General features: G+C 34.3%; 2 protein-coding genes across 3 annotated transcripts in view; one reads left to right on the top strand and one right to left on the bottom strand.

Moving 5' to 3' along the window:
• NT5DC1 (5'-nucleotidase domain containing 1) overlaps positions 1–13281 on the bottom strand; it is a 162588-nt gene that overhangs the window by 97926 nt on the left and 51381 nt on the right. The gene's annotated exons all lie outside the window — the stretch shown is intronic.
• COL10A1 (collagen type X alpha 1 chain) overlaps positions 799–13281 on the top strand; it is a 45936-nt gene continuing 33453 nt past the window's right edge. The window contains exon 1 of the mRNA XM_012460407.2: positions 799–1030. The gene's annotated coding sequence lies outside the window, so the exon portion shown is untranslated. The remainder of the gene's footprint in view (positions 1031–13281) is intronic.

Genomic DNA, 13281 nt, shown 5'->3' on the forward strand with positions numbered 1-13281 from the left:
GTTGTGTGTGCTCCAGCGAGCATAAAGAAAATTACAGGCTATAGCTACATCATATAGAGTCAATAAGTTGGCAAATTATTCACATGATATCCAAAATATCTGACAGATAGCTACAATGGTGAAAAAAGTCTGCAACATTTAAGACATTCTATAATACATGGTACATTTTAAGTTGGGGGCAATGAAGAACAAAGGAACAAGAAGAAAAATTAATGATCATACATGTGTAAACTGTCAAATAATTAGGATAAAGCATGTGAATTAAAAAACAGAATTAATGATTTGAAAGTGTCTTTTTTCTCTTTATGGAAAAAGAAAGTTATGCTTCTCTGGTTTTTGATAAGAATAAACATACAGTGAAGTCAATTTTTAAAAGGAGTAATGCAGAATGAAAATCCATAAAACTACAAAAAAAGTCACATAATTGTATACTAAAAAACAAAAACAAACAGGAAACAACAAACAAGCAAAAACAACAACAAAAAAATGCTGATCCCAGAGCAATGGCATAAGAAGCCATCCTTCTGTGGAATTCCTTAACATAGCTAGTTAGTAGGTAGATAGGGAGTAATTTTCCCTTCTAAAATGTACATATCATTTAGATTTATTAATTAAAACTACTGAAGAACTTGTATTTGAGCTATTCTAATGCAAACGTTTATACCAAGGTGTCATTCCATTCTTGCATTTACACATGGGATCGAATAAATGAAATTCCCCAATTCCCATCTGCGTCTCAAAAAGTCACTGACTGCTGGAAAACAACAGATATTCTCTCCTGGAAATGAATCAGAAGGCAGACCATCATTCAGTAGCCAGCATATGATTCAGCAGAGCTTTGTATAAAAGTATAAAGTTCAAAAACAACCCCAAAAAAGCTCGGGAAGTAGTGGACTGTTTTTACCTCTCCTGGAATCACCACTGACAGCATCCATGAAGTTCTGACAGAAGAACATGCCAGGATGACAAAGTAGTGTCTTTTAAAGAGCAGCCAACAACAAGCACATAGGGAACCTTTCAACAAATACAGGTAGGAGAATTTCAAATGTGTGACAATAGGTTTTTGTAAACAATAATGTGATTAGATGAAAAACAGGCATAAACATTGGCTGTGACTATTTAAATAATTTCTCTGAAGAGATAAAATTTATTTAAAGAAAATATGATACTTTCTTCTGTGTCTCATAAGATTGCTATGTTTTTATCTTCTTGTTTTCACTAAGAAAATGTTAAGTAAAAAGCAAATCATCTATAAACTCAATACTTTTTTTTTTTCTGGATTTGAAGAGAAGCTTGAGTAGGTGATTTAAACAGGGGAGGAAAGCATCCATGTAGATGCACAGGACTAACAAGAAAGCTATTGTTTGAAATGTCATGTATCTTCACTGAGGTAGCACGCTAAACTACTCCCAGATCTGTACTCAGTTACAATACTAAACATCTCCCAACAATGAGAGATAAGCAGGATTGTCAACTGCAGATTTATTTGTAATAAAAACTGTAGTAATTTGAACTCATTATATTAATAGCTATTGAAACTAGAAAGTTCTTACAGATTCAGAGAAATTGACTTTTTGAGAGCTCAAGCTGCCGGTATGTTGATGCTTTTTCTTTTTAAAAAGGGGAAATGTCAAATGATTAGAAGAAAAAACTCGAAGGAGAAGTACTAAAAGATTTAATTGGAAAATATGCTGTTCATTTTTCTGGATGTTCCTGTAACACGTGTGAGACATTTTGTTTCTGTACTTTAATGATATTATTACTAGTCTAAAAGATGTACAACACAGAACTGAGAGGCTTTCAGAAAGATCCTGAGTAGGTGAGTCAGGTCAGCTGGGTGGTCTTATTATCAGTTTTTGATTTCTCTAGTAGAGTCTGTTTGAACTGAAGTACCTTTCATCTTTCCACCCACTCTCAGCATTTCAGCATTCTAATTTAGTTCAACTCTTTTTATTCTGTTTTGTTAAAAAACGAGCCCAAATTTGAGGAAGGCAGGGAGACACCCTCTCTTGTGGTTTCATGTAATTTTTTGTTATGGTCTACTGGAAAAGAATAACTTTAAAAAATGCAATTTCACATACACTTGATCCTCCATTGGACTCAAATCTCTTCAACAATTCATGTTAATATTTTTTGAATTTAAAAAACTATTTAGTTTTAAGACTTCATTGGTTTTTGGCAGGCAGCTTTTTCAACATAGTTTCAACTCTTTGAACCTGTCCCCACAGCTCTTTTCCCACTGCCTGAGGTTTCAAAGACAGCAGTGGCCAAAATGAGGTGGAAATCCATACAGTTACTTGTCTAGGGTTCCACTAACCAAGTTATGCTGATAACTGACTGGTCCCACACAATCTGACATTTTTACAGAAACTCAGAGCATTGTAATTAACTGAAGAGATATGGGGGGGAATCCTCATTTTTAAACCAAATTAATAATAAAAACATGAGGTAGAGGGAAAAGGGGCAAATAGTTGCGATACACGTATTCCCAAAGGTTAGTTTTGTTTTGTTTTCCATATTCTCATACCCAAATAATCCATGTAATTGCACCCAAGACCTGGTCTCCCCTCCGTGTCTATTTGGTGGAAGGGAGGCTGTGCTATGAAGTAAACACACTTAGGCAAAGAGAAAAAAAAATCCAAATAAACAAGCTATGATGAGGAAAATGCAGCAGGCCTTCTTGCCAGGGAGTGAGTGGCTGGTCAATGCACAAGGGGCTAGTTACACAAACTGGGGTCCCAAGGAGAACAAAAGGGATTGTGGCAAGAGTTGTGATGTAATGGGGCTGTGGGGTGGCCTGGTTAGAGGACGTGAAGCACAGTTATTGTTATCTGATCTCTACTTTCTTCATAGATACCTTGGATATTACTCTTAAGTGTACTTATTCAAAATATGCTGAAATTTAAAAGCAAATATTATGAAAGTACAGTAAGAATATCTGCAGTGTAATTCCATCTGACTTCCCTCCCCTATCTCTACATGACCATAGTGATCTTTCAAGGCAAGTTCAAATTACCATTGCCTCCATGAAGACTTCCTTATGCCTTTTTTCATACATCTGCAATTAGCACATGGAATCAGTCTCCTCTTCCCTTACTTTGCTGATGTCTTCTTTAAGACACATTCCTTTTTCATTGACGTGCAGAATATTGATAGGCAGATACACATGTGATTTGGGACAGACTCAAAGTTATTTTAAATTGTTTAGATTGTCTGCTTTAGTCAAACTTCTTAAACTGGATTTAGTATGTATTACATGATATTCTCAAAATGTGATTTTAGGCCATATTAATTCATGGTCCTCTAGGGGAACCAGAAAGTAGCCACTGAATTCCAAAAGAGGTATTTGTGTTGGCAAGTGACAAAAACTAAAAGATGAAACCCACTACTATAAAGTGCTAAATGAACTGGTCGTTCATAATAAGAAAGATTATTATTCTTCTCAGATTATCCCAGGTATCTGGAGCAGTTTGGAGACATTAGGAAACTACATAACGTGTAACCATCATGTTAGTTGTCTAGCAATACTTATAAGCTCTAAAGCCATGCAAACTATTTATACCCTTAACTAATCAAAATGTAGAAATATTTCAATGCCATTATCATACTCAGTCACATATTTTGCCATTGAAAGTAATGGTAAAAACTGTAATTACTTTTTTTTTTTTTGAGACTGAGTTTCGCTCTTGTTACCCGGGCTGGAGTGCAATAGTGCGATCTTGGCTCACCGCAACCTCCTGGGTTCAGGCAATTCTCCTGCCTCAGCCTCCCGAGTAGCTGGGATTACAGGCACGCACCACCGTGCCCAGCTAATTTTTTGGATTTTTAGTAGAGACGGGGTTTCACCATGTTGACCAGGGTGGTGGCTCACGTTTGTAATCTCAGAACTTTGGGAGGCCGAGGCGGGTGGATCACGAGGTCAAGAGAACTGTAATTACTTTTGTACCATCCTAATATGTACCATCCTAATATAAAGTCTGTATACTCCCTGTCAAACCAAAGTTCTATTCTATCAGCCTCATTTCAAATAAGCACAGGGTGTAAAAGCAAAACAGAAAGAACAATGTGTTTGTATACGGTTGTTTATGGTTTTGGGTTTTTTTTTTAATCCTAAATGATGTTTTTTAATTTTTATCTTATGAAGAAAAATGGTATCTTATTAAAACAATTTATTATTTTCACTCATCTACAAGGCATCACAGGCAAGTCAAAGAATGTAACAGGATGCCTCTGCTAAGAGAAGTATCTCCTAATTATTAATCCTGAGGCATAAACAAATTAAACAGTGCTTTATTTTTAGTTTGATGAGTAAAATAACATAGGACAAATGAGAAATTATTTAATTCCATCATCAAAACCATCCAAATCTTTCCCAGGGAGAACCTCTTCCTTTCATAATTAAATTAACCTGTAAGTCTACCAAATAAACACCATGAACACCATGAACAGTGTACTTTCAAATTGTTTTAAACACCACCTCACTGTTCTAGCATTTTTAAAAAAACCAAATACAAAGTTTTGTTTATTTTTTTTTCATCAGCATTTGTTGGAAGACTTAAAATAAGGTTAACATAAAAATTTCAGAGCAGGAACATAATCACCTGTAGCAAGGAATATAATGTGTTTGGGTGAATCTGCTGTCCGAGGCCAGGTAAGAAAACAAGTCATAACCATGTCTCCTTCTGAGGGGAAACTGGATGACCATGGACAGTGCTAGGATATAGGAACAGAAAGAAATCCAGGCCTCAGTGACAGCATCTTTTAATCTAGACAAAATATAACTGTTTTTAAATTTCACACATTTTAATTAAGTGTTAACACCATAAATAACTAAACGTAAAGTCAATAGACTCTTATCACTATTCTGAGGGGGCAAAAGCACACTACAAATCAATGTTGATTTGAGAATCATGTTTTAACATCTCTTTGGTCAATCACTTCAATTAGCACATTACCGAAATAAGTCGAGAAATACTCCCCTTAGGCATGTATTGTACATTCTATTTTCAAATATAAACCATGCATTTTCCAAATGCAACACATATAGCTTTACATGGCAATAGTACTTGAAAAATCTTTTGGCATGTAGTAAGACTTATTCTTCCCCTTGATGCTTATTTTGCCAAACTGCATTTCTGTACATGTATCTTCAACAAAATCCACAGAAAAGGTAAGAAACAATACTTCAAGGTCAAAACTTTAGTTTACCAAAACTTAGCCCCACAGGACTATTCATGTCATTGCATAAAACATAAAAATGAATATGACTAAACCTGTAACAAAGTTATTAGGCTGAACCATATGAAAATACCAATATTTGACTGTTTTTGACACCAATGGCAATTTCATATGTAACTTTTATATTCCTGAAGCCTAACTAAGAACCTAATAGAGGTAACTATATTCCTGAAGTCTAACTAAAGACCTAATAGAGGTAACTATATTCCTGAAGCCTAACGAAGTACCTAATACAGGTACTTGTGACCTTGACTCAAGGAGACTTAAATTAAAATAAAATGTTTATACTAAAAATTTAAATGCATAAATGGCATATTATCTTCTGTTATTTTGAACTCTAATGGAATAGAGACTCGATAAAACACTATGCTTAAAGATAAATGAATGTATCATCTGACAACAGATATTAGATCTGAAACAGAGCTAAATTTGCCCTCAAGATGTCTGTGAAACTTTTAGAGCTGATGTTTATGGAGAGTCTGTGTAAGAACATGATGTGAAGATGTTCTGATCTTTTATGTGTCTTATATAACATATAAACAAAGCTAAAATCGGACAAGGTTATAAGTTTTACGATTTTTAAAAATTCTTAATTCTTAACCTTACTCAAAAATTTAATTATGTTGTATATTTGTAGTATGTGTGAATTTGTGTGTGTGTATATATTTTTATATTCATATATCAGGGATTTTATTAAATGTTATACATTAGCCAACCTCAAGTGATTAAGATTTTACTTCTTTTCCAAAAACAATGTAGTTCAGCCATCTAGTGGTAAAGTATAAAGCTATCACTCCTCTGTATTTTATTATACTATAAAAAAAGATTGGCAGTATGGAGAAGGATTATAGGTTATTTAAATTTACTTTTCCTTTTCTCTGGTGACCTCATAGAGCACACTCAAGAACTCAGAGGCACTATGAGTACAGAAAATACATCACTGGACTTAGCAATCTGGAGCTTCTGGTTGACCTTATCGAGAGCAATGGAATGGTGCTAAGATCTGTATTAGTGTTGTAAAAGCAAACAGACAAGTATGGAACATTCTAACCAAGAAGTATGGCTGTGAAAAGATGGAGGAAAAGAGGAGAAGAGAAGAAACAGTAGGGCTGAAGAAGGGTTGTCTCTTTGTTTTATAGCATTCAAAGTCTTTATTATATTAAGGGGTTAAAATAAAGACCTGGTAAAGAAAAGACAGAGAATAAAAGTCCCATGTGAGATAGAGGAGAATAAATCCAGTATACAGGAGTCAGACTGCCTTGGAGAGAGCATGGTGACTCTTTCTCTGGCGTGGTGGGGAAATCACCATAATTGATGAGTTTAAATCTAGAGAACGCAGAAATTCAAAAGTTGTTTTCTGATTTTTTTTTTCTTATTTTTGAAACTAGAGGCAAGGGAATCTACCTCATGGTGAAATGCAGAGGCCAGGAAGAAAGAAATGCGAGTTAAATGGTATGATAAGTTGAACAATCAACCTTAAAGGTTGTATGTACCTTTAAGATGTTAAAACCTTAACCACTATTAAATGAAAAAAATTAAATAGATAGCTCCTGTATTTTCCAATCATATTCTCATTTCAAATTCCAAATTTTCAAACTAGTTTAAGAAGTCAACTATACTGAAAGTATAATAAAAATGAAGGCATTGCATCCTTTTAAAATGGATTTTGACATACAAACCTCCCTCTACCTCCTCCAAAATTTCCATTTCACCTTCTCCTTTGTAAGGAAGAGTGTAACAGAATCAACCAGGTTACTATAATCCTGCTTCTTAGTCAACAGAATTAGCTTAGTAAAATAGTGTTTTCAATAAAGTTGGCATCAATAATCCCTAAATTAACATGTTCTTATAAAACTTCAGAAGCCAAAATAAATGCCTCAGTGTTTCAGAACAAAAGAATATTTGATGAGACAAAACTATCAGTCTATTAATATCTCAATAACCAAAAAAAAAAAAAAGAGTATAGTGAAGCATTTTGTGGTTGCTGCTTTAAAAAAAAGTTTGTTTGCTGTCATAGACTAAGCTGGCATTTATTATAGAAAAGCTAAAATGAACATACTTAATTTCCATTATAAATGGGAAAGAGAAATATAAAATAATGTTTTCTAACATATTATCTATAAATGTAACCCTAAATCCACATTTGTCATTATTTACGTGTACTGCATTCTCTTGATAACATTGTGAATTTTAAAAGCATAACAACAGACTACATATATACATTACTTAGATTTAATGGTCTTATATTAACAAATTTAAACAAGGAGCAGCATTGTAAGTGCTCAATGTATTTCAAGAAAATAACTAAATAAATGGATTTCGAATTCCAAATCTTCCAAATGGATAGATACAATTTTACTCTATAAATTCCTCTTAACTATACTATCACTTAGAAGGTAGAAACCAAAAACAGTATGAGTTGAAAATATAGAATCTTTCTTCCTGTGCAATTTTGAGAAAAAACTTAAGAAAAATATGTGTAGTAAAAATGCACTTGCATGTATGAACGTGATCAAAGATGGCTGATATGCTCATCAGAAGGCCTGTATACTCTGATCTTAAAATGTGAAGTTTCGGAAGATGGGTTTATAGGTGATGGTGCAGGCACTGAAGTTGACAGGAAGATGGGCTGGATAACTGTCCAGAAGCAAAAAGAGGGCTGAGCAGGTGATACAAATTGCAATTAGCAGCTGCAAATTCTAATCCCTGAGCAAATTCAGAAAAATGTAAAAACTCAGAGATGTCAAGATTTTTATCAATGAGATAACATTTTAAATGCCACAAAGAGTTGTTAGTGTCATCTTATTCACTCACCTATAAAAAAAAATCATAAAATACACAATCTGCAATGTTTTACTTATGAAATTTAAATGTCAATCATAGTACCTAAAATCAACCTATGCAATGGTTGATTTTACAACTTATGTAATGGTTAAATATGAACACTGTATTTATTACATCACTAAAATTTGATGTGACATTCTCAAATTCACATTTGATATGCACTAGATATATAAGACTCCAAGGTTCTCCAGGTTCCTTACCTTCAGATATTTTATTAAATTACAACCTTATATGACAGACAGCAATAACAGCAAACAATATCAAATAAAAACTAGCTTACAAAAATACTGCTAGACTAATGCTCCAATCTCTAAAAGTTAGGGAAAGTACCTAAAACTCACTTGTCTAGGGACTTCTCTCTATTTCCACTGCACCATTCTAATCTAAAACACCATTTTCAAGGCCAGGCGTAGTGGCTCATGCCTGTAATCCCAGCACTTTGGGAGGCTGAGGCGGGTGGATCACTTGAGGTCAGGTGTTTCGAGATCAGCCTGGCCAATATGGTGAAACCCTGTCTCTATTAAAAATACAAAAATTAGCTGGGGGTGGTGGCACATGCCTGTAGTACAAGCTACTTGTACTACAAGTACAGGCTGAGGCAGGAGAATTGCTTAAACCCAGGAGGTGGAGGTTGCAGTGAGCCAAGATGGTGCCACTGCATTCCTGCCTGGGCGACAGAGTGAGACTCCACCTCAAAAAAAGAAAAAAAAAAAATTAAAAATAAAAAAAAATTTTCTTAACTGATCTCTCAGTGGTCATGGGCTCCCTTGGTATGTTCTCCATATTAGAGCCACAGTAATGTTTTAAAAACATACATCTAATTAGGTCATTCTTCTGTAAAAATCTTGGCTTCTCACTGTCCTTGTCAAAGACTCGACATTTTATCAGGGCCTAGAAAACGATATGATCTAGCTCCTATTCTCTAAGCTTCAACACCTATGGCCCATAGGTCTTCCTCTTGGCTCCTCAACAGTACTTTGTGGGGAGATGTCAAAGGGAGTAAAGGTACAACAATGTAGCAACAGTTTCAACCTTACCTACCTGTGAGTCGGGGAACACTACACTTTACATAAAAAGCCATAAATCCTAATACTGGTTCTTCGTGCAAATCAAATTCCTTATCTCAGTTTCCTCACCTCTAAAGATGGAGACTTGTTAAAAAGATTTCTATTTGAATCTTCAAGCTGGCTGATTTCATAACTCTTTCACCACTTATTTTACATGGAGATTCCAGATTCAAAAGTTCTACCCCAATCTCTAAACTGATTTGGTGCATCAACAGTAAGTTCAAATATTGCCTTTTTAATTCAATGTCTCCACCAAGCATTTGGGCTCTTTTGGAAAAACAATTTCTCCAATAAAGTCTAGATACCCTTTCACAGTCATCCTTTGGTTCACCTTTGTTGAAAGCGCTACTTCACTATTCAGATACCACTCTGTTTTGAAAGCTCCGTCTCAGACTCAAGTTACTTATCCTACTAAAATACCCTTTAAATAGGTTAGTGTTTTTTAATATTGGCATGGAAATAATTTAGAAGATCATAATCCTAAAAATGCAGAGCCAGTCCAATAAAGACACACTGTCTATCTGATTTCCTGTCATACATACTGGAAGAATTAGTATATAGAAATGGCTTATAATATTCTGAAATTTTGCAGTGATGAAAACATATACTTAAGTTATTAATTATTTGTAAAATTCTTAATTCAAAATTTTGGAAGTCACCAAGTAACTTAAATTGTGTCAAACAGCTAATAATATCATCCACACCTTCAAATTCTGAACCAAATATATAATTACTACAAAATGTTCTGCCAGGCAAAATATATTTTGAGAACTTTGTTGACTTACTGTCCACTTGAATTTATCCATAGATTATACACCTGTCTTATAGTAAAAAAAGAAAATTTAAAAAACACCTGGAATGGGCTAAAAATCCAAACATCTAGGAATATCTACAAAGAATGATCAATTCTCATCACTTAAATGTTTAGTAAAATTTCTAGAGATTAAAAACAAAAGACTAGCTTCTTAGAATAAGCTGTAACTTATAAATTGGTATCATGTAATAGATATATTTCAAAAACACTTATTTGGCTAGATCCTTATTTTCCCTGTTATGCTTTACTTTTGATTTATACAAATGACTGCCTGTAACCCACTCAAAATATGGGTTTAAAAAGTCAGTATGCTCACATATATCTGAATAATAAACAGTATTTTGCTCAATTACTTATCTCACATAGAGAAAAACAAAAAATTTCTCAAAAAGCCATTTTAGTTATTAATGACTTTGTTATATAAACCATCCAACTTTTAGTCATTTCTTAACAAAAAAACTGATATTCTAAAAAAATACATATGATAAACTGTCATCATAGTAATACTTCTATTAATTAACATGTCCACTTTCTGAGTACAATGAAAACCAATATTCACAATGATGATCCTAAGGCACTGCAAGATTGAGTAGTACCAGCAAAGGAATATAAATTAACTATAATTTTAGGATCTCAATTGTCTTATCACTGTATTCAAATGCTCCAAAATGTAGACAACTTTTGATGGCATGTATGGTAAATTGCAATGAAAACAAATGCTACAATATTTTCTGTTTTGCTTTTTGTCTTTTTATAAGAATTTTTAAAAATATGATGTTTTGGAATAGATTATGCTTGATACAACATTCAAAATGTAAAGATTGGCATACAATGAAAAGTAAGTCTCCCTTCCACCCCTGTCCCTAACCTACTCAATTTGCCTCTCAAGAGGCAACCACTCTTACTAGTTTGTCTATCCTTATACAAGGATATGAGATATTCTGTGTCACATACATATCAATTATATGTATGTATTTTACACAAATGCTGTATACCATATACTCTATACACTTTTTTCCTACTAAATATATTTTGGATGTCTTTTCATAATCCATAACAAGGTGCCTCCACCTTTTTTTTTTTTTGGTTGTTGTTTTTTTTGTTGGTTCATTTTTTTGACACGCATTCTCGCTCTGTCACCAGGCTGGAGTGCAGTGGCTTGATCTAGGCTCACCGTGACCTCTGTCTCCCAGGTTCAAGCAATTCCCCTGCCTGCCTCCACCTTGTTAATGACTGCTAATGTAACTAGTTCTTATGAATGACTATATGAGCAGTTTCCTTTTTCTGCTACTACAAACAATGGTATAATCAATAACCCTGTATATATATCTTTTGCACATTTGCAACTGTATCTGTAAGATAAATTCTTAGAGATATAATTCTTGGGTGAATGTGCATTTAGTATTTTGAAAGTTTATATTAAAGTCTTGTAACAGGTTCTATTTGCAATTACAAATAAAACTACATCTTTAAATAGGTTTAAAGCCATTTACATTTCCTTTCCTGTAAACCGTTTATATTCTTTATCCATTATTCAACTGGGTTATTGTTTTGCTTTAAATACTTTTTAAAATAAACTTTTTATATATTAAGTCTATTAACTCCATTACAAGAATTAGAAATTTTTCTCCCAGTTTGCCATTTTATCTTTTTTTTTTCGAAATGGAGTCTTACTCTGTTGCCCAGGCTGAAGTGCAGTAGCAGGATCTCAGTTCACCGCAACCTCTGCCTCCCAGGTTCAAGCAATTCTCCTGCCTCAGACTCCCAAGTAACTGGGATTACAGGCACACGCCACCACACCCAGCTAATTTTTGTATTTTTAGTAGAGTCGCAGTTTCATCATGTTGGCCAGGCTGATCTCAAACTCCTGTCCCCAAAGTGATCTGCCCACCTTGGCCTACCAAGGTGCTAGGATTACAAGTGTAAGCCACCATGCTTGGTCCCAGTTTGTCATTTATCTTTAACTTTACCTGTATTTTTCTTTATACGCAGAATGTTTTTTTAAAGTTGTCAGATTCATACATCTTTTCTTTTATAGTTACGGGTTTGAGGTCGTATTTCAAAAGGCCTTCTGATAACAGGATTAAAAAATACATATATGTGAGTATATATGTGTGTGTGTATACATATATATCTCTATATACATACATACATATATAATTTCCCTCTATATTTTTTTTTGAGATGGAGTTTTGCTCTTGTTGCCCAGGCTGGAGTGCAATGGCATTATCTTGGCTCACTGCAACCTCCGCCTCCCGGGTTCAAGTGATTCTCCTGCCTTAGTCTCCCGAGTAAGGGATTACAGGTGTGTGCCACCACGCCCAGCTAGTTTTTTGTATTTTTAGTAGAGACTGGGTTTCTGCATGTTGGTTAGGCTGGTTTCGAACTCCCGACCTCAGGTGATCCACCCACCTCAGCCTCCCAAAGTGCTGGGATTACATGTGTGAGCCACTGTGCCCTGCCTTCTACTGGTAGTTTTATAATTTTTTTGTTAATGCATAGACTTTTGATTTCTGTGGAATTTATTTTGATATTAGGTATGAGGTAGGGCACAACTGTATTTTTTCAGATGGCTATCCCTAGGCCAAACACCACTTATTGAATAATCTGTTTTCCACTGATTTGAAATGCTTTCTTTTTTATACATTAAATCTCCCAGTCTTTTTGAGTCTATTTCTGAACTTTCTATTCAGTTTGAATACCATGACACTTAACAATATAAATCAAAAAGATTTATAGCATACTGAAGTTTAAGAAACATAAGTTATATCATAACTACAGGAAACTATAAGATACAGATAAAGTAAATATTTCCCCTAGATTTATTCCTATTTAATTCATTTAACCATAATTTATTTAACCTTCTCTTCCCCCTGGCACATACTTTCTTTTGTTAAGGAGAAAGTTTCAGGTGGCCAGCTAAGAATTTCTCTGGATTTAATCCAAAGGGATTTATTTCCCCCATTTTGAGTGAAGCAACTCCCAATTATTTACTTATTGTCCAGGAGCTTCTGAGAAATTCCTTCTTATCCCTTTTATCTGAATTTGGGAGGTCAAAGTATGATAAAGCGTATTTAGCAAGCTGTCTAAAAAATCACAAGTAAATAGCCACCACTGTTCTGCTGCCTAGATAACTTATTATTTGCTTGATTCCCTTTTAACCACATATTGGACTTAAATCTCCTTTATCATACCCCAGAGACTCTCCCTGCCTCAATCTGCCTACCACACAAAGCATGAAAGTTTTTTTTTTCCGTCAGTATTAACTGTCACCATAATCAACAGTCAGGCTGTGGGACATATGGCTGGTAACTGTGC

Source organism: Aotus nancymaae, unplaced genomic scaffold, assembly GCF_030222135.1.
Source record: "Aotus nancymaae isolate 86718 unplaced genomic scaffold, 86718_ANA_hifiasm-v0.15.2.pri h1tg000040l, whole genome shotgun sequence".
Lineage (NCBI taxonomy): Eukaryota > Metazoa > Chordata > Mammalia > Primates > Aotidae > Aotus > Aotus nancymaae.